A 27309-nucleotide genomic window follows, 5' to 3' on the forward strand; every position below is an offset into this window, starting at 1 on the left:
TGCTACTGCTCGAAGAGCCAGGTCTTTAGTTGCTTCATGAAGGAGAGATGGTCCTGGGTCAGCAGTAGGTGGGTGGGGAGGGAGTTCCATGTCTTGGCCGCTAGGTAAGAGAAGGATCTTCCCCCGTTGGTGGTTCTACGAATCCGTGGGACAGTGGCGAGGGCGAGGCTGGCGGATCGGAGCTGGCGGGTGGGTGTGTAGATCGTGAGGTGGTTGTTGAGGTATTTGGGGCCCATGTCATGGAGGGCTTTGTGTGCGTGGGTGAGGAGCCTGAACATCATCCTCTTGCTGACGGGGAGCCAGTGCATGTCTTCTAAGTGGGCACAGATGTGGCTGTGGGGGGGGTGTCCAGGATGAGTCATGCAGAGGCGTTCTGTATGCGCTGGAGTCTTTTCTGTAGTTTGGCTGTGGTTCCTGTGTAGAGGGCGTTCCCGTAGTCCAGTCGGCTGGTGATGAGGGCCTGGGTTACTGTTTTTCTGGTTTTGGTGGGGATCCACCAGAAGATTTTTCGGAGCATGCGCAGGGTGTTGAAGCAGGACGATGAGACGGCGTTGAATTGCTTGGTCATCGTGAGGGAGGAGTCCAGGATGAAGCCCAGGTTGCGTGCGTGGTCCGTGGGCTTGGGGGCGGTGCCCAGAGCAGGGGGCCACCAGGAGTTGTCCCAGGCGGAGGGGGATGGTCCGAAGATGATGACTTCCATCTTGTCCGAGTTCAGCTTCCGACGGCTGAGCTTCATCCATTCCGCGACGTCTTACATTCCTTCCTGGAGGCTGGCTCTGGTGGTGGCGGGGTCGTTGGTGAGGGAGAGGATCAGCTGGGTGTCGTCAGCGTAGGAGATAATGTTGAGGTTGTGTTGGCATGCGATGGCTGCGAGGGGGCTCATGTAGACGTTGAAGAGGGTGGGGCTGAGCGAGGAGCCTTGAGGAACGCCGCAGATGATCTTGGTGGCTGCTGAGGGGAAGGGAGGAAGGCGGACTCGCTGGGATCTGTCGGCGATGAAGGAGGTGATCCATTCCAGGGCTTTTCCTTGGATACCGGCGTGGTGGAGGCGTGTAGTTAGGGTGCGGTGGCAGACAGTGTCGAAGGCGGCTGAGAGGTCGAGGAGGATGAGGGCAGCCGTTTCCCCATTGTCGAGCATGGATCTGATGTCGTCGGTAGCTGCGATGAAGGCAGTCTTGGTGCTGTGGTTTGCTCGGAAAACTGACTGTGATGGGTCGAGGGAGTCGTTTGTCTCAAGGAAGGCGGTTAGTTGTTTGTTGACGATCTTCTCGATGACTTTGGCGGGGAACGGGAGGAGCTAGATGGGGCGGACGTTCTTGAGGTCCGTGTGGTCCGCGGTGGGCTTCTTCAGGAGGGCACTGATCTCCGCATGTTTCCAGCTTTCTGGGAAGGTGGCGGATGCGAAGGAGGAGTTAATGATGTTCCGGAGTTGGGGTGCGATGATGGAGTCGGCTTTGTTGTAGATGTGGTGTGGACAAGGGTCGGCTGCGGAGCCAGAGTGGATGGTGTTCATCACATGGGTGGTGTCTTCAGTGCTGACGGGGGTCCAGGTATAGAGGGTGGTGGTAGGGGGTGTTGGTTCGGTGGATGGGAGCGTGGTGTGGGCGCCGAAGCTGTTGTGTATGTCGGCGATCTTGCGGTGGAAGAATGAGGCGAGTGAGTCGCAGAGGTCTTGCGGGGGCGTGATGTCGTTGTTGCTGGCTCTGGGGTTAGAGAGTTCTTTAACGATGCTGAAGAGTTCCTTGCTGTTGTGGGTGTTGTTATCCAGCCTTTCCTTGAATGCCGTCTTTTTGGTGGTGAGGATCAGCTGGTGGTGTTTGCGGGTGGCGTTCTTGAGAGCTGTCATGTTTGATTGGTTGTTGCGTCAGGCTTTCTCGAGGGTACAGCAGGATTTCCTGGAGATTTTGAGGTCGTTGGTGAACCACGAGGCTTTGTTGCTGCCTGGTCTGCTGGGGGCATTCTTCATTGGTGCAAGGGCATCGGCGCAGTTGGTGAGCCACTGTGTGAGGTTGCGTGCTGCTTTGTTGGAGTCCGTTGTGTTGCTTTGGGGGGGTTCTGACTCAGGGAGGTGGTGAGCTGGTCGGTGGTGATCTTGCCCCAGCATCTTCGGGGGGCCTGATGCGGGTGGTGGTTAGTCATGGTTTTCCTGAAGCAGAAGTGGACGCAGTTGTGGTCTGTCCAGTGTAGTCTGGTTGTTTGGCTGAAGGAGATGTGGTTGCTGGAGGAGAAAATTGGGTCAAGTGTGTGGCTGGCGTAGTGGGTGGGGATGTCCACAAGTTGCTTGAGTCCGAGGTTGTCCAGTAGGGTGGTGTTGTTGTTGTTGTTTTCCAGGTGGAAGTTGAGGTCCCCTACGAGGATGTAGTCTGAGGAGGTGAGGGCAAGTGGGCTGATGAAGTCTGCGATGGCTTCGCTGAATTGTGTGCGTGGTCCCGGGGGTCTGTAGATGAGGGTGCCTCTGAGGGTGGTCTTGTGGCCAGTGTGTATCTGGAAGTGAAGGTGCTCAGCGGTGGTGAGGGTCTCGTCGGAGTTGGTCGTGATGCGGATGGTGTTTTTGTGGACGATGGCGAAGCCTCCTCCGGTTTGGTTGGTGCGATCCCTCCGAATGATCTTGTAGCCATCAAGAATGGCTATGGCGATGTCGGGGGCTGAGGAGGTGTTCATCCATGTTTCTGTGAGGAAGGCGACGTCCGGTGCTGTTGTGTCGATGAGATTCCAGAGTTCGACGGCGTGTTTGTGGACGGAGCGGGTGTTGAGGAGGATGCACTTGAGGTGGTTGTTGTTGATGCTTGGTCCGGCAGGTGGGGGGGAGGTGAGGAGGCAGGTGAATTTGCAGGCTTGGCAGGTGAAGGGTCCGTGGGTGCGTTTCGGGGTTGCTCGGTGGCAGGCGGGGGTCCGGCCGGTGTTGAGTGCGTGGAGGGTGGTGGCATCATAGATCCGTGTGGTGGGCTGTCCTCAACGGGGGCCAAGGGTTCTGGCGCTGGGCGCAGTCCAGGCGAGGACAGGCGCAGACAGGCTTGCCTTTGGCGGGCCTTCGGCGCGCCGGCAGAGCGGCCGCTGCGTGGCCTCCATAAGGGGGAGAGAGGGAGGGAGGAGCAGCTGGGAGGCGGGAGCGGGGCGAGCAATGGGAAGCGGGGGGTGAGGCCGCGGGGAGCACGAGTGGCGGGAAGCAGGTGATACAGAAGGCAAGAGGGGGCTGGGGGAGAGGGCACAGTGGAGAAGGCAAAAGACACACTGAGGAGTCACTAAAATGAATTAGCAGTGCAGGCAGGCAGAGAAGGGGCACACAAGGGCACACAAGGAGTGAAAAACTAAGGGAAAAAAATGAATCACAAACTAAATAACAGTGAGCAACCAAGGGCACACAAGGAGCAACGAGGCAGTCAGGAGAAGCAGCGGCGCACAGGGGGTCTGTGCGGTGGCAGAGGGAGTGACCTGCCTGAACACAGGTTCAAGGGTCAAGGGTCGCTCCCTGGTGTGTGGCCCCATGATGATGGGGCCACATACCTAAGATTTGCGCAAAACGTCTGGGGCTCCACACAAGGCAGTCCGGCATCCAGGCACAATTCGTAGCTCCATGCTCACACCGTGCTACCACTTGGGATCCAGCTGACAATGTGTGCACTTAAGAGAGCACAGCTCTCCAGGTGTCACAATTAGATGCTGTGGGATCCTTGCAAGAGATCTTTGATGTTCCTGCGACCCCAAAAGAACCGGGGGCAAGCCAACAAGCCTTTAGAGGGCACGCACCAGGGTGACACACAGCAACAGGTAGTTAATCCAGGCCATCAACTATTCAGGAAGGGTACTCTGTCCCTTCCAATGACATCAATCCTCCTTGTGCACAACTTAGTGCTCTGTCAGTGTGCACCCAGCAGTCCTAGGTTCTCCAGTTCCATGTCCCCACAAGTGTATCTCTGCCTTGCAGAAGTATGGCACCAGTAGTTGTACTGAGGTGTGACTTTCAAGTTGGGGGTAATTCAGGGGGTTTACCTTTGAACCACAGATGTCTCCCTATAACTTCAGCCCTGTCTGCCATGAGGCCATGGAATGCAGATCTTGTTCTCAAGTAGGGGATAATGCTCTGGCTCCAAGAGGACAATTGCCAAAACCTCGGCCTCCAATCTACAAGCCAGGCCCTCAAATGGCAGAGGTCTGTCATTCCAGTTCAATGCCCAATGTCTTTTAGCTGTCGCTAGGGAATGCATAGATGACAAATCCACCCTTACCACAGGAGAGGGTTTGCGTTGGGAATCCAATGAAAGGAAACATTATGGGGCTACTCCACTGCAAACCTCTATTGCAGCTTGAGGTAATGTCAACCATTTTCTTATGTTAACTTAATTGTAGGTAGTGAAACATACATAGGTATTCTTCACCACCTGGGCAGGATATAAGTGTACCTGTCCTTCCTGTCACTTACCACTTGCTTCACAGCTTAAGACTTACCCCAGAAGTGCTCTAGTGGTAGTGAAAGGTTCCCTCGGAATTGGCCAGTGGTTTAGAAAGGCCAGCCAGAGCATAAGTGCATTGGTGTATGCAAAGGCCTGCAATGGCCGGCTTGACACATGTTTAAAAAGACCATAGGTGCCAGTGCGGACACACAGGCCTGCAATGACAGGCCTGACACATATTTAAAAACACCATGTTAGCACCACTTCCTTACATGTGTAGGAAGGGCACGTGCATGCACTTTCACACTGCATTATAGTGGGAAAGTGCCCACCCTAGGGCCACTAAAAGAGAATCAGCAAAACCCTGTGGTGTCCCATGGGAGGAGACAACCTCTTTGCTAGGGGAAACCGTCAGGGGGTTCTTCACTACCTGAGCATGGAACACCCATGTGTATCTGCCCTCCCTTTAGCTTGCCACTTGCTCTGCCCATCACGGCTTCCCCTAGTGGTCATCCAATGGTAGTGGAAGTTAGAAATGCCATCCTGAGCCTGAGCACAGCTGCTCACCCACAGACCTGTGACATGTTTGAAAGGCAATTCTTGAGGGTGGCACAATCAGTGCTGTGGTCCACTAGTAGAGAGTGCAGTACCTGCCCTGGGTATGTGGTAAAACATTTTACAGGGTGCTCACAGTTAAAACACCTAAACCAAGCAGGTAAGCGCCCCTTCCTAGCATCTGTTGTAAGGGCATGCACACTTTCACACTGCATTACAGTGGGAACGTGCCCAGAGTCCCAAGCCACAAAAGGAGAATCTGCAAAAACCAGGAGGAATAAAATCCACAGGTTTTAGGCAAAAGTCTGCTAAGACGGGCCATGTCCAACAGCCATATTTCTAATCTCTCAAGGTGACGCAGCCCGGCAGCATTGCTTACTGTGCTGTTTTGCATCAATTCTTTGCAAATATGCCCCTAAATGTGATTCAATTCGATTGAATTGGCTTTATTCCGACAAACGAGGTCATAAAAGCAAGCAAGCAACATAAACAAATTTCAAATTAATAAAATCTGAAGCATTTTAAAACACTTACATATAAGCATCAGTATTATCTGAGTGAAATATATAACAGCAAAGTACAAAAGTAAGTGGCACAGTATACATTACAACACACAAAAAAATCCAATTTAAATATTAAAAAAATTATTTAAACATTAAATAATCTCATAGCGTTCACTTCGTGTTTGTTCGCTATCTGATGGCCCACATTCATCCCAAAAACTTGACTACAGAGCATGCAATCGAGAGACTGCAATTAGTCATTAAAATTCTCATTGCTACAATACTAGTTTTAGAACCCAAAGGTCTACATATAGATGAAGCCATTTCCTCCGGGTATTTAAATAAGCTGGACTTACAAACAACACATGTGAAAGGGATTCCTCACTCGATGGGCAATGAAGGCATTTGTAGTCCCTATAAGTACTCCAGTTTTTGGTAAAGGATTTAATTGGGAGGGATATCACACTGAATAGGAAAAATAGGGGCATATTAGCAAGAACGTCGTTAAAATTATCGTTTTAGCGGCAAGAAACTGCTGCTAAAACGGCGAAAATGGGCTTGCTAATATGCGTTACAGAATTCCAATAGAAGCCCAGGTTAGATGTCCTTCACATCTAACCTGGGCTTCTATGGGAATTCTATTACGCATATTAGCAAGCCCGTTATCGCCGTTTTAGCTGCAGTTTCCTGCCGCTAAAACAGCGATGAATTAAACGAGGTTCTTGCTAATATGCCCCATAGTTTCCTATCGAGGGGGACTGATCTACCGTATACAGTATAGCTCAAAAGAACAGCTGGATTTAAAGTACAAAAACCTTCCCATCATTGATGTACATTCCACTATACGTGTCTCGACTAAAAGGTTTGCTTACCGACGCTGTTCATTTCAGATTACAGCAGTTGATACAGAAGGATCATGCAATAGCTGTCATACCAATACCTGATGGAGATTTTTTGAATTTTTGGTAGCCCTCCTATTTTTTTTAGAGCAGTCTCCCGGAATAACACCTTTAAGAGCCGCTGTAGGGCTGGCCATTTCTTGGGTGATCCATAATCCGTGCCATAGCTTTTCTACCCAGATCCATGAACAGTGGTTTGATGGGGGTACTTTCTGGAGTATGTGTTACTGTCCTCAGAAACTAATTTACTGCATTAGTAAGTAAACTAGTATCAGAAAATCCCCAAAGTTCAGCACCACAAGGGACTGAAGCTGATTGGCTCAGTTTAAGAAGTGCTAAGGGGCATATTATCAAGGGGTGATAGAAAATGATCGCTACTTTAGCGGCCGTTTTCTGCCGCTAAGTGGCAATAATTCTATTGCCCTATTAGCAAGCTGTCGCTAACAGCAGTTAGCGACAGCTCGTAGGCGATAGCGAGCGGTTTGGGGCCCGCTTTGCATGTCAGCGATATTTATCTATCTATCTTATCTATTGATTGATTGATTGATTTTAGCTTTTATATAGCGCATACTGTCACCCTACGGGCATCCTGGCGCTTTTCGCCTATTACCAACACAGGCGTAGCGATGGAAATATTCGCGCTAAGCGCGAATATCTCCAAAAACTAACGCCTGATCAGACCAGTTCTTAGCCATTATATGCAATGGGAGGTGGATATAATGGTTAAGACCCTGTTAGCGATAATGCGTGAATATCACTGTATTCTCGGCGATATTCACGGATTTTGCTGCTATCGCCGGAATTTTATCGCTTTTGAGATAAACGTTGCTAATAGCACGTTATCTCAGCGATAAAATCCGGTGATGCACAGCGATAAAAAAATTGCCGACAAGCCTACTTGGTGATAAATATCGCTATTTGTTGAGATTACAGCAAGTTGGGGATGCCATAGAGACCATTTCTTATTTATGGGCTCCCGGATACATTTGGGGCCCGAGTCAATAACCAAAACCTCAGTATACTGCAAAATGTCCTCCCCCAATAAAATACAGCCTTTAAATGAATTGCGTTGGTTTAAAGACATATACATGATTTTATCTGTATTCATTATTAGACCCCTCAGACCACAGAATTTCTCAAAACAACACCAAGCACCCTGAAGCCCACTCAGGGTTTCAGATAATAATAGCATATGATCACCAAACATTAGGGTCGGGGTTTCTGTGCCCACTGATGTTGGGGCATCAGCAATCATAATGCAAGTGACTCAAAGCATAACTCAAAGAGGCCACATCCTTTGTATGGAAGTTACATGTTCTACACATGGACACATGATATTGCTGCTGGAGTTGGAGCTGCGGTTGCAGCTGTTCTCCACGAGAGTTAGGTACCGAGTGACACATTATTGATCGCAATTCATGAAATGTGACTCTAAATGCATGAATAGATTTACTAATGCTTTAATTCATTAAAATAAAGATGTTCACCGGACTGGGCACTGGACTTGTCCATGGACTGCTTAATCTACACAATGGGAACCCTCACATTATCATCTGTGCCTGGGCATTCAAAGGCTTCCAGCAGGCACAGCCCCCTCCTGGGGATGGGTAAAGGTCAAATGCAAGACTAAGTAAGCATTCGGGGTGGAAAATGGGGCAGGAGAATTCCCAAAACCGATGGGTCTGAAGGGAGCAGGAGAAGGAACAGGTCATGGAAATGTGCTCTTCCTGTGATTTAGGTGTCAAGACTGTGAACAGTGTTTGTATCTGCTGTGTCTGCTAACATGAAGTTGCATGGTTAATTGGAAACTGGGAATATTTGGAACTTTATCTTTTTATTTTGAACTTCTATATAGTGCCCACCACATCGTTGTAAAGAACCAAGCACTTTAAATGGGCTATAGAAGTGCATATACTGAGGCACATATATGCAAAATGTCTGTGGATCAACGTACAGAATGGTCTTCAAACTGTTGCCCTACCGGGGCGTAAATTCATCCAAAAGAGGGGACCACTCCCCGTCCCCCAAGTGAGTTGCAAGAGCCCTAGAATGCTTTCACTCTCGGTGTCCTTTAGTGTTTTTTAGCCTATTCCCGTAATTGTGAGTTTTTTGCACTATTTGTGGAGGAAGTTGGCTTATGCTGCAAACAGCTGGGTCCCGAGGTAAAGATGAGCAGCCTCCCCTTGCAGGAATGCCAGTGGGAACTCAGTAAAAGGAGCAAGTTTGAGCTTGGATGTAGAGCATACTGCTCTACATCCAATTGCAATTCACTTCTCAACAGTCTGCAGACTTTAAAAATGAGAATGTAGATGCAAGGTGTTGGGCTTGGCCCTTTTTACAGGGTCATCCCTGAACCTTTTGCCTTCCTCCTGGTATTTTTTCTGACCTGGTGTTGGTGGTTTTAGGACCCTGGGCACTTTATCACTGCTGTCCAGTGTAAAGTGCATGTGCTTTCTATGATAAAACAGGGTACGATTGGTCTACACCTGTTTGGCCTATTTAATTTACCTGTCAGTCCCTTCTAAAGTGGTATCTCATATACCCGAGGCCAGTAAATTAAATGCTACTGGTGGGCTTGAGGCGCCATTGCGCCACCCACCGAAGAAGCCTCTCAAATATGTCTCAGGTCTCTGCCATTGCAGGGCCTGGGCGTGCAGTATACTGCAGCTGTGATGTGGCATATAAAGTGGTTGCCACGTCTGTGACTCCTCTTTTACTACATATCAGTCACCCCTAAGTTAGGCCCTAGCTAGCCCTATGGGCAAGGTGTGCTGTAGGTAAAAGGTTGGACATGTACTTTAACTATGTGGTATGTCCTAGTAGTTGCAAACAGCCTATTTACTTTCTCACTGCTGTGAGGCTGCCCTCTCATATGAATGCATTGAAGATTCCCTGATATGTGATTCAGTGGTAATTCCTGACATGAGAGAAGTAGTGTGGTCAAGTTTGATATGTTTGAAATGGTAGTAATACATGCTGCACAATGGTGTGCGCAGAGCAGATTTATGATCACTATTTTAGAAGTGGGCATTTGTGTGTGCTATGTGTCTTTGTGTCCGCCTGATGTGTATTGCATGTCTGGCTCTTAGTGACAGGGACTGGGGGGGGTGCTATGGCTCCAGAGGGGCAGGATGAGTCAGCACCAGGGTGAGTCAGCACTAGGCTGAATAGGCCCAACTGCCTTTGGAGTGGTGGGAGGAGTGGAACCCTGACCCTAAATAGGTCTGTGCCTGCCTTGTACAATGCTGGCTCTGCCCCTCTGTGTTGTGTCTGGGGCCAGGGCCTACACTGACAAAGAAGGTGGCCGTGCACCTTTAGAGAAAGGGGTGAGTGCCCCCAGAACTTGTTTTTACCGGCACAGAGCCCTGTGTCAGGAGGAGAACAAAGAACATAGCTGGCATAAGTATTGGGGCTTGGACCTCATATAGGCGGTGCTGTTGGTGCTGACTTGAAACGTGTGGCTGGCAGGCTGCCGGACTGCCAGGAACCGCAACCTGGGATCCCTACCTCGTGGGAGTGAAGCTACTGCCTTACTGAAGAGCCCTGATGTGCTGGCCTACCGGGGGTCACTTTGCTGGTACCCCCCCTGTCTTGAAAAACCATAGCGCAAGGTGAGAGCTTTTAAGGCTGATGGAAAGCGCTTGTGGAGTTCATCCTCTTCTCCCTTGGTGCTGGGAGCAAGGGAGTGAAGAGAGCTCATGCAGATTGTCAGACCTGTCTGTCTGCATTGTCTGGAGGGGTGTCCTGCTCCCAGCATTGACTGTCTGAGCGGAATACGTCTGCCCGCTCCCCGCCTTTTACCGGTGTCCGGAGCTGGGATCGATGTCTCCAGCCACGTCGGAAGACAGGCAAAGATTTCCTGGTTGTGGACGGGGCTCTCCGGTGAACAAGGATGGCGCCGCGGAAGTCAGGCAGAGTTACAGCCTGTTTGTGGGCGGTGCTTCCAGGATGACAAAGAGAGCCCCACGTGTCATCCCAAGCTGCCGGTGGCAAGTGGAGAGCCTCACCAGCCCCCAAGGACACCAGAAAGGCAACAAATGGTTGTGGGCGGAGCAGGCTGGAAAGACCGAACTGGAGCCTCGTGGGCTTCCGTAGGGCCACAGGATAGCTCCAGAGCCTCGCAGGATTCATCCTGCAGCTTCGTGCCCCCCGGCCTGTTAGAGGGAGAGGCGGGCCTCGGAGGGCAGCGGGGCTCCTGGAGGAGACTGACAATGAGTGAAGGTACCGGTGAGGGGGTACCTCTGGTGGGGGATTGGAAATCCCAGACGGCGTCTGCACCTGATGTAAGTTTGCAGATACGGGGGACCAAGTGAGGTCTCTCTGCCAACGGAGGCACTTTTATATAAGGGTCTAAGGAGGCTGATTTCATCTGTATTATAACAGCTCCAGTGGACGCTGACAGTGGACCGCGCATCCAATATATTTAAAAGGGGTGTCAGATCAACCTCATACTCCCTTTCATGCAGAGTGGATCTCATATAAGAACTCTTTCATTCCCATTCAGAGTGGGAAGGAGACCAGATCACCCCGAAACTCTAAAAAGAGGAGGGGGAGGGTAATTGGGAAAAATCAAAAAGAAAAGGGAAAGTAAGCCCTTGTACATCAGGCTGGATTTCTCCAGTCCATAAATCAACATTGTGCACAAGTATACTCTTGAGAACCAGCCCAGGGAAGATGTCCTATGGATTGGACAGTGCATCACCAGGAAATGCTTGTTTGGTACAACTTACCAGACGAACTACTAGTTCAAGCGGATGAATACATCTCTGAATGTAGGGGCTCATTGATGTGCTTTTGAAGCAGTGTGGCGCAGGAGGTTACCTCGCTGCACTGCGTGACAGGGAAATGGCAGGAATGTGCCCTACTTAAGGCAATATGCTGCAGTCCTATCCATTCGCCTACACCCTGTTGGCATACTAGCGCCACTGCAGGCACCATGGCACAAGGCTGTCTTTGTTACATGTAGGATTGTTTTCCTGCAGGAAGGGACACCTTCCAGTTGAAAAACAATCCTGGGCGGCAGATTCCTCTTTCTGTGTGTGCTGCAGGATGCAATTGGTGCAGAAGGGTGTAAAGGTGCAGAATGCAGCACACATAGAAAGAGATAGAAATGAGAAGAAATAGAGACATTTCTTCTTCTTACGCCTCCCCTGGAAAGGTATAAGATTTTGGTGCATTTCCAGGTTCACAAGTTCTTGTAAATCCCAGGATACATCAAAATATATGGGCGTTGCATGGGAACACCCACGCAACACTCATGGAATGCCTGCCCAGGCCTCAGTAACCCAAAACAGCGATGTGCGCTATGTTGCGTACTCCAGATTTCAGAAGCCACTCAGAGCCACGCAAAGTGACTTTGTGTGGTTTCAAAAATCTGACTTAAAGGTTTGCATCTCACATCCAACACACTGCATGGTGCAAACGTGGCACAACCCTCTCGAAAATAAGCCACATAGTTTTTGGTAAATTTAAGCAGTGTATTTACCACGGACCATTTTTCAAATCCCTATATTCAATAAAATGTGTTTTATTTATGAAATACATAATTTTACCATAAATAAATACAGTATGCAATTTAAAGTGGCTGCACAAGAGTACAGCTGCATAGCATGATTGATTAAGTGGAGCTTTGCAAGGGTCCATGATGCATAGGGTCGGAATGTCTATCTCACTTGTCCATATAACATGAATAATTATCGGGTATTTAATCTCTCTGGTGAGTACTCATAGTGCGCTTATGTGTGACTTCAGTCATATAAGGTCACTGACCTGTGATCACGGTTAGAAGAAAAGAATAGAGTCGTGGGGAATCCATGGCTTTGATGTGTTTCCCTCAGCTGGAGGAATCCCAGCTCCTGAAAAACTTTAAGAAAATAATTTTTGTCAATTAAGTCGAAGATTCAAGCAGTGGCATGTTAGGGTGGAGCTATATATATATTTATATATATTTAGCAATTAAAAAACCGTAGAAAGGAACTAAAAAAAAACACAGGTTACAGCAAGAACGTTATAGTTAGGCTGACATTTCACTTGTACAATACCAGAGAAATTTAGCCGTTATAGTTGGCTAAGCTAACAATTACTTGTGCCCCCACAATGCACTACTGATGAGGTCATATATTACATCACTCATGACATGGTCAGTGACATCGATGATGTCATCTCAAATTAAATCACTCATGACATCCTCCAGTGACTGAGTGTTTCTAAAAGTTAAAAAATGTTTTATATACATACATATATAACATCCAAACCTTTAACGTCCAGATAAAAAGAAAAGGCGCTGACTCCGTGAGCTTCACGAAAAGGGAATTTATTTACCCTGTGCAGATGGCTTTACGCGTTTCGGCGGACAAACCGCCTTGGTCACAACAACTTCCCATATGGAAACGACAGTTTATATACATATGCACAACTCGATCGTCGGAGCAGTTTGATGACGTTCATTGTTTACATCGGCTGTTTAATAAACATGGAAGAAATCTTTTTACACATGATTCTAATGCAAGATTTTGTCGTGCTTGGGTATTACTTAGTGAATGAAATCTACTGCAAGTGCAGTTTGCGATTATTATACATAATTGTAGATTAATTCAACTTTCTCAAATACAATACATCGCAAAGTGTTTCTAAATACTCTATGCCCAAAACAATGATGATGAACTCATTAACAGATGCACGTGCCAATATAAATGCATATATGTACGCGACCAACAGCCAAAATGATAATTTTAAAAATGCTAAAAATAAACACCAACTCTGACTAATTGCATTGATACAGAATACTCAAACCACACTTTGAGTTTTTCTCAGTACTTAAACGTTGTATGCCTTACAAATTACCACCATGTAATTCATCTGTAATTCTGACAATTAATTCAAAATGACAATAGGATTATTGAAATAGAATTAAGCCCGGTGTGATCGAAGAATGAGTGAGTGTATGAGTGTCTATGGAAGATTTAGTGGGTGCGTGACTGACTTATACGTGAGATATATTATAGTATCCAATATCAAAACATTCCTCAAGCGGGGCTCTCCCGGCTCAGCTGGGAGCTAATACTATAATACTCAATGCACTCTAGAATCTCGCCCGATAATGCTTTGCAGGGCCTTTGGTTGACATTGTATTTTTGTCCATATCTTTGCTTGTTGTGGTCCAAGGAGGATGGGACCACCATCGTATCGTAAGAGAATATTACTAAGCAACCACTGGCCTGTAAATGAACAGGTTAAACAAGAGCCCTAGATGAGGGAAAGCCTCAATATACTGACAAATACCGTAATTTATATAAAATATATATATATATATATATATTTATTAGAAGTTTTAACAATACACATCTTATAATGAAAACACACAGTTAAAAAGAAGGCAGCAGCAAGACATGTGAAATAGCCACCTTAATTGTTTAAAAACATTTCATAGGGAATATCAAATAGCATATGTACAATGGTAATCATGATAATCAAACTGAATCCATTGTCGTAATCAATCTCAACGCACGTTTCGGCAATGGACCGCCTTCTTCAGGAGAGTCACTGGAGTGCTAAAATATAAGTAATATACAATTCAAATTCTCAAAATACAAACTTCAGTATATTGAGGCTAATGACTGAAAATAAAATAGGTACACAATGGACAAATGTAGGGAGAATAGTGATTGCACTATTCCTGCAATCATGTGCCACAGATGAAACAAAAAGGTCAGAGTGTGATAAAGTAAATTATGGGAAGTGAATTTATATTAATGGATAATAAGAAGAAAAGGAAGGAAAGAAAAGGATAGTATAGTTTCAGTGCTCAATTGGAAAACATAATATCAGCAAAAGTGCAACTGCCCAACAGTTAGAAAAGGGGATGTACAATCTTACCAATGCAGAACAATGTGTCTGTACTTCAAACGATGCAATACTAGACAAAGGAATGCTGAATAGCTTTATTAATGTACAACAATAAAGAAAAAGAGGAGGTAAAATTACAAGGAGTACTTGATAACGGGAGTGGTCTAGAGTAATGCTCTATGTAACAGGAATAGCTGGGAAAGTACCTGCGAGAAACCAACGAGGTACAAACGAAGTGCAATAATGCAGATCTGGAGGAAATAGCAACATGGTAATCAGCTAAATGAGAAGGGTCGTACTCCTAAACAAAAGTCCCCTAATAATAGGGCTGGTACCTGAAAAGTATATCCGACCGATGTAAGTAAGGTGAGTGAGTGGGTAAAATTGTGGCGAAATGATAACCCGTGCAGAAAAATAAATCTGTGGTAGAGAAGAGAAATCGACATACCAGTGGTGAGTAACCTAATAATATACCTGAGGTACATCTGGTCAGCCTAGAGCGTCGATATTTACCTATGTTAAATTTGTGAATGTCCAGAGATAACATGATTATTCATGGATAAAAACAGCCACTGGCAATTATAGACCTGTAGTGGAAATATTGAACATGCAAAGTTGTAAGCCGATACCAATGCGAACTTAGAATCCTCAAACGATAAAGTCGGAGACCAAAGTGTACCTGGATTTAAGGCCGTAGAGGGTATTTCAAGGATATATGAATCTTCCACACCACACACGCGAAGTGTAGGTCTCTTAGTAGATAAGGTACTTGTATATCAATGATCTACCAAAAGAGAACAACCATAGTGGAATAAGGTTAATTTAAACCACCCCGCAAGTACCAAGCGGAATAAAACTGAAGTGGTAGGATACGTGGATCCACGAAAAGGATCACTACTAGTACTTACATAAGATGATAGTGCTCAAGTCCTTCATGCAGTGTTGCCAGTGGGAAAATGCGATAAAAGCGAGGACGCAAAATTTAAAGAGTTGAACGCTCCTAGCGTACCGCGATGACGTGAAAGGTCATCACGTGACCCGGAAGCTGCTGAAATGATGCCGCAAGCAAGGGAAGGATGAGCACTAGAAGGCTAACAGGCAGAACCGAGATCCAAAATGTTACTAAAGTATAGTAATAGAAAAAATACTATGATCAAAGAGCTGAAGATTAATATTAATATATGAAACGCAAATGTTGAAAAGCCTACTGTAAAAATCTATTTCTGCAGAAGAACTATCAAATATTATTGACCAGTGTTTATATATTTATCGCGAATGCTGATGGAGCTACAGCGAATAATAAAAGCTATGCAAAACTTGTAATGATACAAGAGGTAAAAAAACTACTGCCAAGTAGAAAACATAATTGATATGAAATGAAGACGGGGAGACAAACTATAAAAGTGACAAGACAGGAGTAAAAGAGTCCCTATTCTACATTCTATACTATATTATGCGTCTTAATTTGAAATATACTAATGCTAAGCTGCTAAACAGAGAGTTTAAGCCTCAATGTGATTTCTAGAAAGCCCGGGAGCAGTAGTATGTTGGACCTAGTTTATCTAGTGTTATATTTGATGGCGTTTTCCCAAGGGATTTCATTGTTTAATCAATTTGTGTGGGTTGACAAGGTAAAAATCCCAAACACTTCTAGTTTTTTTCTGTCGTCATGTTTACTGTTGTGAAGGACGCTATCTAGATTTTCCAAAATGTACCACCGAAAGTCATTAGGCTTGTGTTGAAGATCCATACAGTGTCTTACCAAAGGGGCATTGATTTTGGAAGTGTGTATGGCAGACCGATGTTCAGTGAAACACGTGTCAAAGGTTCTTGCTATCTCTCCTACGTAACCGGAGCCCCATGGGCAAATCAACAAGTAGATCACAATTTTTGATTTACAATTTGAAAATGTCCGTGGGCTGATGGTAAATCCTTGGTAGGTATACCTATTACCTACTATGGCCATGTCACAGGCTTTGCTGGTGTTACATTTATATGTTCCTGTGATAGGTGTAGTGCCATCTATTGTTTTTTGCACAAAGGGGATAGTTTGATAAAATCTCGACCGAGTGATATAGTCTTTGAGGTTCCTGTTTCTCTGATGTGCAAAAATAGGTTTGGGAATTTTATCTTGATGCTCTAAATTACTATTCAGTATGTGCCAGTTTGAATTGACAATCTCGCATATCTGGTTATTCATTGTTGAATGTTTAGTTATATATACAAGTTGGTTTAAGCTCTCTTTAATTTTAGGTTGCAAGAGAGAATCCCGATCATAAAACCGTGCACGTTTAAGTGACATACACACCCGTTTATGGGTATAACCACATGCCAAGAATTTTGTCTTTAAAATGCACGCTTGTCTATCAAAATCTTGTATATTCGAACAATTACGGCGAAGTCGAAGAAACTGACTGAAGGGAATGCTTTCTTTTTGTGCCCTAGGGTGATAGCTGTCAAAATGAAGTAGTGTGTTGCGTGCTGTTGCTTTAGTAAACAAATCTACTTCTAGTAAGCCTTCTTTATGTCGAATCAGGATATCTTGGAATTCTACTTTTTTTCTACTGGTGTGCGATGTGAAGTGGAGGCTGATATCACATACGTTGAGCCAGTTTAAGAATTCTTGTAACATAGGTTCCGTATCTGTCCAGATGAAAAAAATATCATCTATATATCGAGATCATATGTAGATGGACTCAAAAAATGGGGCCACTTGATTGTGTATATGGGTTTTCTCAAATTGTGCCATGAAAATATTTGCTACAGAGGGAGCAACAGAGGCTCCCATACTTACGCCCTTAATTTGTTTATAAAGGCTTTTACCGAATTGAAAGGTGTTTTCAGAGAGTACAATTTATATACATTGTAGCAGAAAGTTCTTTGGGCAGGGGACTTAATATTCTTCGATAAACCAATCAATGGCAGTGAGTGCCTTATCTTGCGGGATATTACTATATAAGGCTTCAATGTCGAGGGTGACAAGAATATTATTTGACTGGTTGAACGGAAGTCCTTCTACTTTATTAATGATGGAGGTGGTATCCATGATATCAGATGGTATTCTAGATATATAGGGTCTCAATAAGGCATCTGAATATTTAGAAAGAGGCTCAGTGATTGAGCCAATAGTAGATGCTATGGGGCGGTAGGGAGGATCAAGTGCATCTTTTTGGATCTTGGTGATCCCATAGATAGACTATCGTATCGTTCAGCATGATATGATATTTGGGTTCAAGGCATCTGCTTGGTCCTCCCCTAGGTTAGGGGGAATTCCAAAACCATCACCTCTCTCATTGCCTGATATTTTTCAAAGATAATTTTTGTGAATTGGTTATATGCTTTTTTAGCATGTAAAGGTAAAGTTGTTTTATCAAAGGGTTGTGGGTGCAGTAGCCAAGTAGGCCTTATCTTGGGCTTCCACAGCAGACGTCAGAGGGGGGGGAGGGGCTGAAGTTCTGTTAAGTTAATGGGGATTGCCGATGAGTAGTGACATTGCTTGTAGGTTAGTTGTTGTATCAGTATCTCTGCAGAACCCTGTTTGGTACTGAGGGATTATGTTGGTCTCTTTTGCCCAGCCCTGTAGCTCTACAAGTAGATTGCCTACAAAATATTTAGCCTCTACATCTAGTAATGCAATCAGGCGATCATTTTTTGGTAAAGTTCTGGTGCCTGCCTTGTAGTTTGGTGAAATAATGGAGCCAATCCATGATGCGGGCAGGGACCCAGAACACCCGTCAGAACAGAAGAGAGGGGCCAGTGTTTCTGGCCAGCATTCCGGGTCTTGTTTAAAAAGGGCTGGTGGAATCCCGTCCGGACCTGGGGCTCATTCTTTGCTCCCTTTAGAAATTTGTTTCCAAATCATGACAGCATCGATTTTGTTGGGCTCTTCCTCTGTAATCATCGCGGTTTGGGTAAGTGGAGCTGGTTGGCTGTCCGGAAATACTTGTGAACCAGGTATCTGTTGTTTAAAATAAGAATCTAAAAAGGATATCCATTCATTTTCTGTAATACGCGATGTTAAGCCTCCGTGTGCCCGGTGTAAGATTTTATGTAAAGTTGACCAAAAGTGTGCGCTATTAATTCTTTTAGCGTCATGGTGAAGTTTTGCCCAGAATACGTTTTCATTGGACTTGTTAATGTCCGACTTGAGTTTTTTGAGTTTGGCCTTTCTATTGCGAAGTTGGTAGCTTAAGTTCTCGTCCCCAGGGCAAAGCCTCAATGATCTCAAAAGTTTGTTTATAGATTTTTTGAGAAGTATCAAATTGGTTCGCTGTGCGCGTGTGACCTTCCCTACGGCTGTTGGATCGTTGGGAGCAGAGTATCTAACTGCGTTTGAATAAGAGTTTGCAAACAAAGCGGTGAGGTGTTTCCGATTGGATAATTAAGCTCGGTTAACTGTAGTTCCGCTGCCAAGAGCACCTCCCTGGTGTCAGCTATTGCTGACTTGATTCTTTTTAGGTTCATGGTGTGGCAGGCATGTCTACCGACTGGGTTAAGTATCGTTTTGTGTGAGTGAGCTTGAATTAAGACCACTTGGGCCGAAGGTCACTGTCCCCTTGGTATCCTAGGCAGAAGCCTGTTACATGCTGAAAGAAGGAAAGGGAAACTAAAGTATAGTCTATTGTAGAATTTGCAAGTTCTCTGTGAAATGAGGTGGCTGGGGGGGATTCAGCGGCAAATCTTCCATTTAGTACCCTTAGGCAGATATCCCTTCAGATGACTGGTGTGCATAGTACAGTGTTGGGAGGGGCTAGATGATAGTTGGGGGTAGTAGGGAAATCAGTCATGCTATCAATGTTGTCTTAGCCCATGCTATGAGTGATGTATTGTGTGAGGCCAAAAGCAATGCATAGTGAGAGGGGGCTCTGCCCTGCGATCAACCCCCACGGGCAGCCAACTCCACCCAAGAACACTACATCATGATGCAGCAACAGTACACTCTATTCATCACTCTTTTTAACTTTGCATGACACCATGAACATCTCGCTTCTGTTGTCTGGTTCTGTCTCTGCTAGGCAAATCCAACATACATGACCAGATATTTACTTGTTCAATCACTGACTCTAACATTCCCTCACTCACAATCCATATTCACTCCAAGTGCAGTTTATCAACATAAATGCACACTGAAAATACTCCTAGAACTGGTGCAATATTCAAAATCTTCCTGTTTCATGAAGTTATCGCTACATGGAAAAATATTTTCAAGGTTGAAAGAAAAAACAAGAAAAAATGTGCATTCAAGTGCATATCAAGTGCATATCTCCACATCTGTAAACCCTTAGATATGGGAGATAAGAGCCCGGGAAGAAATTATTTATTATCATTGCCACGTTTACATTTTTTCAGTTTGTGAAATTACTAAATCCATGTGAGCTTCTTTTTATGTGTTGAAATTCTTTAATAGCATTTTATAAATGTAAGACAATACAAGCAAATGTAATGTAAAAGCAGGAAGTACATTGCAATAATAGTATGAATAGTTAAACATTTAATCGAAAAAGATTCATATATATATATATTACCTACTGGCGGTCGCCAGTAGGTAGTTATAGTTAGGACCTAGTTTCCATAGGAAATCCGCAACACTCTATTGGGAATAACTTTGGCCCTGGTGGACGAATGTTTGCGAATTTCTCAAAGAAGATGGCTAGGTCCGCTGTGCTCATTCTGTCAACGTTTTGGGGGGATTGGTGAAGTGGGGGCTGAGATAAAAGGGGGGTCCCAAAACGTGCTTTTCCCATGTTATTTTCCATAGGACGTTTAGACACGGCTACAGCTCGAACGGCTGAATGGATTTATAAGAAATTTGGTAGAAAGGTAGAGTGTGGGTCGCAGATCACGCTTTCGTTTAAATGGTGTAAATCCGTTCAGTAGTTGCTGAGAAAATTAAAGTTGAAATCAGTTATTTATCTATAAGCACGCACGGGTGCGCGCACCTATGCGGGTGTGCGCGAGCGGCATTGTGATTTGCTGTTTAACGTCTGTCAACATTCGATTCGGAAGTCAGGAAGTGTTGTCCGCCATTTTGTTAGTGCGAGTGAATATATTGTACAGAACAAAGGGTTAGAACATGGAAAGGGGGGAAGGTAGAGATTGTCTGGCCGGGTAGGTTTTCTAAGGGGGTAGAGTATGGACCCTGAACGCGAAAAGACCATTTTTTTTGGGAGAAAACATTTGCGGGGTGCATGCATTCGGTCGCGCACCCCTATTTACAAGACTGTGAAAAACTATAGGGGTGAGAATGGAAAGGGAGCAGGGTGGAGAGTGTTTGATTTCGTAGGTTTCTTGAGGGGTTTATTAAGGATGACGAAAGTCTAAAAGTAGCTTTTTTTCGCAAATAAGTTACGAGATGCGCACACGGGGGCGCACGGCGATCAAAAAACATAAAGAAAGATGGAGATAAATTACAAGTTTGAGGGTTTAGATATAAGGTGGCTCTTAAAAGAGCCCTTGTGTTAATTGAGTTTTTGCTGAAGTTATAAGTAAGTTCTGATGCAGAGTCTCATGTTACAGAGGAAAATTCTATTTCCCTCATCCGTGAAATGAACACCATCTCTCCGATAGATGCCTTCCATGTTGAAACGTAGGTTGTTGTTGAATATAGAACCCATGTTATATTCTCTGAGGAAAGCAGAAACAGATTTATTTACATGTTTCCTTGCTTTCTCAATCTGTGGACAACGTTCATTGGACCAATTCCATTTTTGTCGTTGGCATATATTTGAATACACCAAGACAGTTCGAGGAAAAAGTGACATCAATTGACGAAAGGTGTCTTTTAGAAGCATTTCTAGACCTACACCTGTTAATGTGCCTAGATCATTCCCACCACAGTGCACAATTATCAGGTTAGGTTCAGGGAGACGCGTAAAAGTTTTCACCAATGGTATCAATTGGTGACATCTTAATCCTCTTTGGCCAATCCACGTAATCTGCACATTTGGTAAGTCAAGGTTAGAAATTCGTCTGTTTGCAGCATATTTTTCACTCCAGTGAATATAACTGTGTCCTACAAGCCAAACCTTCATTTTCAAGGTAGATGCAGTAGTACTCCGATGGGTTCTGGAGGTGGAATGGCAAGTAGATGGTGAAAGTCACGATAAAAAAAGTGTGTGAGGATTGGTGTTAATGAAAAACTGAACATGATTGGTTAATTGATATACTTCAAGATTGAAGACTACGCTGTATGTTATAGTTTTATTACAAACAAATCTTCTATTGGTCATGGAAAAAAAAGAAATGTAATACAAGAGTGGATAGGCAGGTGTGTTTGGAGGGAAATTATCCTTTTTGCTTGGATTTAGAACGTTGAGATATGAACTTTTGACCTGTGCCTTCAGGCAGATGCAGAATGGGCTGTTACCATGGTAACAGGCAGAGAAGGCAGAGGGTGAAGGGTGACCGTTGTGTGACTTTGAAAATATTGAAAGGATAACCAACTGAAATGTTAATTTGAATATGAAATTGTGCGGGAACAAATATGATTGGTTGAAGAGAGATATATGAGTGTGTATTGACAGAAAATCTATGCCATTATTCTTTGGTTGCAGTGATAGAAGTATTATTGAGGGCTCCGTCAAACGGCTATCGTTTTACAACTATCATTGTTCTCCATCTGATAAAGCATTGGTAAAGGTGAGTGTATAACTGTTTGTTTTATGATGTACCGTTAAATGTGGTTTGATCACTATATTTGATTATGTGAGTTACTGTGTCTAAGGAAGCACATTTTTGACTTTGATACAGTTTGATATGTTTTCAACTAATGTTCCATTTTATTACATCAATGTTTTGGAACATTGTTTCTTTGTAATTATTAGTTTAAAATTACGATTAATTAATTTGATTAAGTATAGTGGAGTTCAGTCATGTTTTTAAGTTATGAGCTACTGTTAGGTCTATGAATTAAATGTTACTTAGAGACGGATCTGCAACGAAATTTGGGCGGGGAAGGACGATAAAAAATGATTTTTTGTAGGGGGACATGAACGTGTAATCAGTAAATAGAGTAAAGGTGGAGGGGCTGTTACAATGGGTAAAACAAGTGCAAGGCCTAATTAATATTGAAATGGTTCTTTACAGAGATGTGAAACGTTCAGGTGCGGCTCTGTGTGTATCTGGGATGTGTGTTATCTTGGGCTTCCACAGCAGACGTCAGAGGGGGGGAGGGGCTGAAGTTCTGTTAAGTTAATGGGGGTTGTGTGCCGTTTCTTCACTTTCTTTCAAGTCTGAATTATAGTTTTGAATGTATTTGTGGAAAACTGAATAAATAGAAAATAAAATGTAATGAAATAGACAGAAGTTAATAAACATTTGGGAGCGTTTGCACATAATTTGTAAAGTTGGTTACAGATAAAAAAAAAAGGAATTGGTAGAGTACAGATAATGCAGGTAGAGAGAAAATAGTTGATTAAATGTGATATTGTCGAAAAAAAGTGGTAATGCTTTAGGTATTTTAAACTTTAAGGGGCAGATTTATGAAGGCCTTGCGCCGCCGGTGCGTCATTTTTAACATGGGAAAAAGTGACGCACCGGCGGCGCAAGGCATTCATAAATCTGCCCCTAAGTTTGAGGAAAAAATTACAGTGTGGTTTGCGGCCGAGGGATGCAGTGGTGGGGGTGGGGTGAGAAGGAGAGGTGTCCCAGTACAATCAGATGAAAAATTGTGACCATGAGGTTGTAGACAGGTTCGTGGAGTATATGCCTTTTATAAATTGATGTAGAAGAGCAAATATATATAGAGGTTTCTGTGTACCACAGTGTGACTCCATTTTCATCTCACTCCTGCTTTCTATATTAGTTGCTTTGTGTTATGTTAGTGTGTGTATGTGTGTGTGTGTGCGTTCAGTCTGAGCTAAGGAAGTTTGTTCTGCAGGCAGACACAGTTGTTATAGTCGAGATGAAAGGGTGATAAGTATTGAAATAGGATATAGCGTGTGCTCTGTGGAAGCGAGGGAGCAGTGATTAATACTCTGTGTGAAGCACAACTGCGGCGGAGTTTTGTTACAGTAATAAATAATTGTTTTGCCAGAGGTACGATTGATGCTATGGTTCACAACTCGTAAAGAAACGGTTGACTGACCGTCGCAGGCCAGCGGGTTGAAGTATGAAATATTCAGGTTGACATAAGAAAACATGAATTGAGTGCAGCTGAGATTACGTGAAACACATGAATACAGTTTTAGTATAAATTATTTCAGTTGTGAATATGGGTTAAAAGAAGGAACGTATATATTTCAAATTTTTATTCAATGATGCAGTGTTTTGAGAGAAAGTTTTTTATTTAATACAAGTAAACATAATCTAAAGAAAATAGTGGGTATAGTTACTAGTTCATAGAACACAAATGATGGAAATGTAGTATGAAGCAAAATGAATATCGTTTAAAAAACATTGTACAGCCCCGCAATGAAATATATTTAATTATATTGCATGCAAGAAGGTGTGTTTTGATTTTAAGTTCAGTAATCATATATGAAAATAGTAATGGTTAAACATCACTTCATTAACAGTTAGTTTTCAGTATACGAAGCAGTAACAAGCTTGTTGTATGGTATTGTGAAAGGAAATGAAAAACGCGCCAAAAGGGAGAATTTGGCTCGAGGTGCATGTATGTTATGTGCAGGGACATTCGAAAATCAGTACTCAGAACAACTATTGTATTGATATAATTTTTTGAAAGGTTTCAGTACACAATGTCTCATACAGGTTGATAAGCAAGGGTAATATCAGGGTAATCATAAACTTTTTAGTTATGAATCAAAAATCTTTCAATAGGCATAAATTAAAAGCAGCACATGTGTGTGAGGCGGAAATAAGGAGTAGAAGAATCGAGCTCGACGCCATGATGGCTGCAAGACAGCTCGGCTCCACCGCCCACCCCGCCCAAATAACGACAAACCCTATGCAAATATTATAAATATATACAACACTCCAGCAACGTAACATGTTAAACTTTTTATTAAACAACTATTTAAAACTTTTTTATTACACAACTATTTACATGGCAGCCGGCTGCAACAACAAACCCAACGCATTCGCCGTCTGCTTAACGCTGTTCCTGTCCCGCCTTCAATGTTGGGCTACTTTGAGCTACTTTTTAGTAGGCTTTGGGCTATAAAAAGTCTACAAAAGCCATCAGCCGGCGAGGCAGCGTCAGTAGCGGCCCGTTGAGCGAATAGGCCGGAGGCTACCCAACGCGCCAAGGCCTTGCTGGCAGCCATCGGCCGAAGAGGTCGTCGGGTGGATGGCCCGGAAGCACCACGGCCACGATGTCGTTGTACTGCCTTCCCATTCGTCCGCCCTGAGGTGGCATCCGGACGGCGTGGGGTGCGCTAGGAGGGAGAGGTGGCGCGAACGAGCCTCCCCCACCTCCCCTGGTGGAGGTGCCTCAGCTGCATCCCAGCGCTTCACGCGGCCAACTGAGTTGCGCCCGCTCTTGCGGCACAGTGCCTCGCTCGGCCAGCTGAGTTGCGCCCGCTCTTGCTGAACAGTGTCTCATCCACCATCCGGCTGAATTGCACCCGCTCTTGCGGTGCAGAGACAGGCGGCTGCCACAGAGCTCACAAAATGGCGGCCGACACCCCGGATTTGGGCCTGGTCCATTGGAGTGGCTCTGGGCTGCCTTGGAACTCGGATGCTTGCCTGCTCGGGCATGAGCCCCACTCTTGAAGACATCCTCTCAGTTTTAAAAATTCTACGAAAGTCACTGGCCCTCGGCTCCCGCAGGCTTCCGGTGGGGGCCACCGCCACTGTTGCTCGACTATCCCCCATGGATATGCCACTGCCCCGGGCGACCGCCACCTTATCCACATCTGGTATCGAAGGAAAGACTGATTCAACGTGTCGGTGGAGGGATACACCTGCTGTCCCACTCTCCGGAGTGGCCACAACGTTGTCACAAGATGGTGGTGCTCTCGTGCTGACACCGGCCTTTGTACTGCCAAACTCGATCAGCTCCTGTGGGACCTCAGCGGGACCCGGTAGGGAAGATTTTGCCTTCCTCGCCTTTAAGCCGCAGTCCACGCCGCTTGTCCTCTCTGTTGGCGCTAACGAACTCTTTGAACTACCGAAAGGGATTCTGGTCCGACCGCTAGTTGTCAGAGGCATTTGGACTATACTCTGGACCCACCCGGCCACGCCCCAAAATGGCGCCAGTATAGGCGAGACTTGCAACTCCTTATGACGTTTTAGTTACGTAGCCTTGATATTATGGGATATGTATACGGTCCTTGAGCACGTGGCGGGCGGGGAAGGGCACTGACTGGGCATGCGGACAACCCTACTGATATTGGTTCTTATTCACTATTGATTATTGTATTTTCGAAGTAATGCTACTCATGATGCTCGCCCATGGTATGCGTATAAACGATTTTATTGTAACTGATCTTGTTTTACTTTCAATTATAAAATCAACCTTCATTGATCCTGCAACCATTTGTCTCGTTTAAGTTTTTCCAATTAAAATGGCTCGCTCATCACGTACTCCTATACTACAAGTGTAATCTCTCCTTACCTCATACATTTCCCGTCTGCCCCGTGGCCGGCCTGTATGGTTGCAGGCCCGTATCTTTACGCTGACATCTTTTTCAATCAAGGTTTTAAAGGAAAAAAAAATATATAAAAATATGTAGAACTAGCCTCATATCAGTCACTTAGATTGGTAGGTTCTCGGATAAAGGCTACTATTTTCAAAATAAATAAAGGACAAGTAAAATGAAACAATTTTGGTTATGAAAAATTAGAAAGGCATGGTACATACGAACAATACGAAAAGAATAGTCAAGATCTGTCGTATTTTTGCATTCCTGCAGCATAAGCAATAGGTAAAAGATTCAGATGTTTAGATATATCTATGAATAGGACAATAAACCAGTTCCTCTGGGCTGCAATGCCGAGATGCAAGGTACTGCTTCCCAAAGAAGATAAGTTAGGCACGTGGTAGGTAAAAACATTTTCGTGTGTTTGCGCGCTGATGTGCTTTGTACGCTGTCACCCCCCCACCCCCCTTCTCTTTCTCTGCAGGTTAATATCGGAATTTCAGCTGGAGTATGGAGAAGACCCAGAATGCACCGTGTTACACGCAGAAAGAAGAAGAATTGTATGGTATGAATGCGCGCGTGGGCCCCGATTTGTGTTGTATGAATGCTCATGTGTGGCGCACGTCTGGGTTGACGGACGAATGCTTTTTTTTGTATGACTGAGGTATGGATCGAGCGGTTAATGGAATAAGAAAAACAAGCCCGAACATGATACCTGCATGTGAAAGACGAGAAAGAATATAGCACTTACCCTACCTAGGAACGACTCTCTCTCCCTCTCTGGAGCTAGTGAATGTGAGAGTGGCCTACGCCAGAAACTTGAAGGGTTATTGTAGTACCTCGGACCCCAACCGATATCCCAAATGAACGCCCTAAATGACGCGCACCAGTGAGTCAACTTAATGTGCAGACTAGATGAGAAAAGTTAAGGATACCCCGGGTTGGGATTCATCTAAAATCCCCCCTCAGCCCAGAATTAGGGATATTGTCATGTTTTAGATTCACCCCCTCTTCTTCCATCCTCATAGAAAAGTCAGAATTGCACCATCGCACATCCGACAGACACCCCTCCTTTACCTCAACTCGGATCGTCATTTGTTAGATGTTGGAAGGCCCCACCGTGAGTATAAGCACGACTGGACCAGTGTCCGACCAATTAAAAGGAGTAAGTATTTATTGAAGCGAGGTTACCAACAGAAATTGTCTGCTATTAGGAAGGAAGGAGAACGAAGAGCTCGACCCCCAAATGAATTAAATGGAGTACTGAAAATATGCAACACGCATGAAAAGGCTCTTTCGCCAAAAATAGCCCTCTGTTTTATCTTAAGTTTTCATACTTGATGTATGTACTGTCGCACCCTATCTGGTATTTGTGTATACGTAAACTATGAATTTATGTTTTCCCTCAGCTTGTGTTTTTTTTACGTGAAACTGACCCGTACTGATCTATATGTGTGTGCACTGAATAGCCTATTATTGTACACGTCTCTCCCTCTCTCTCCCTCTTTTTATGTTGTACGTGTACTAATAGCCTATTTGGTACGCACGACGCTCTCTCCCTCTGAGGGCTCCC

The 27309-nt window shown here is 44.7% G+C and overlaps 1 protein-coding gene across 5 annotated transcripts in view; it reads left to right on the forward strand.

The window, feature by feature from the left end:
- LOC144807723 (uncharacterized) overlaps positions 1–27309 on the forward strand; it is a 1505442-nt gene that overhangs the window by 809739 nt on the left and 668394 nt on the right. Inside the window, exon 6 of one of the 5 annotated variants that reach the window (XM_078673387.1) lies at positions 21747–21831. The exons of the other annotated variants lie outside the window; for them this stretch is intronic. The gene's annotated coding sequence lies outside the window, so the exon portion shown is untranslated. The remainder of the gene's footprint in view (positions 1–21746; positions 21832–27309) is intronic. 5 annotated transcript variants of the gene reach the window in all.

This window comes from Lissotriton helveticus, chromosome 1_2 (assembly GCF_964261635.1).
Source record: "Lissotriton helveticus chromosome 1_2, aLisHel1.1, whole genome shotgun sequence".
NCBI classification, from domain to species: domain Eukaryota; kingdom Metazoa; phylum Chordata; class Amphibia; order Caudata; family Salamandridae; genus Lissotriton; species Lissotriton helveticus.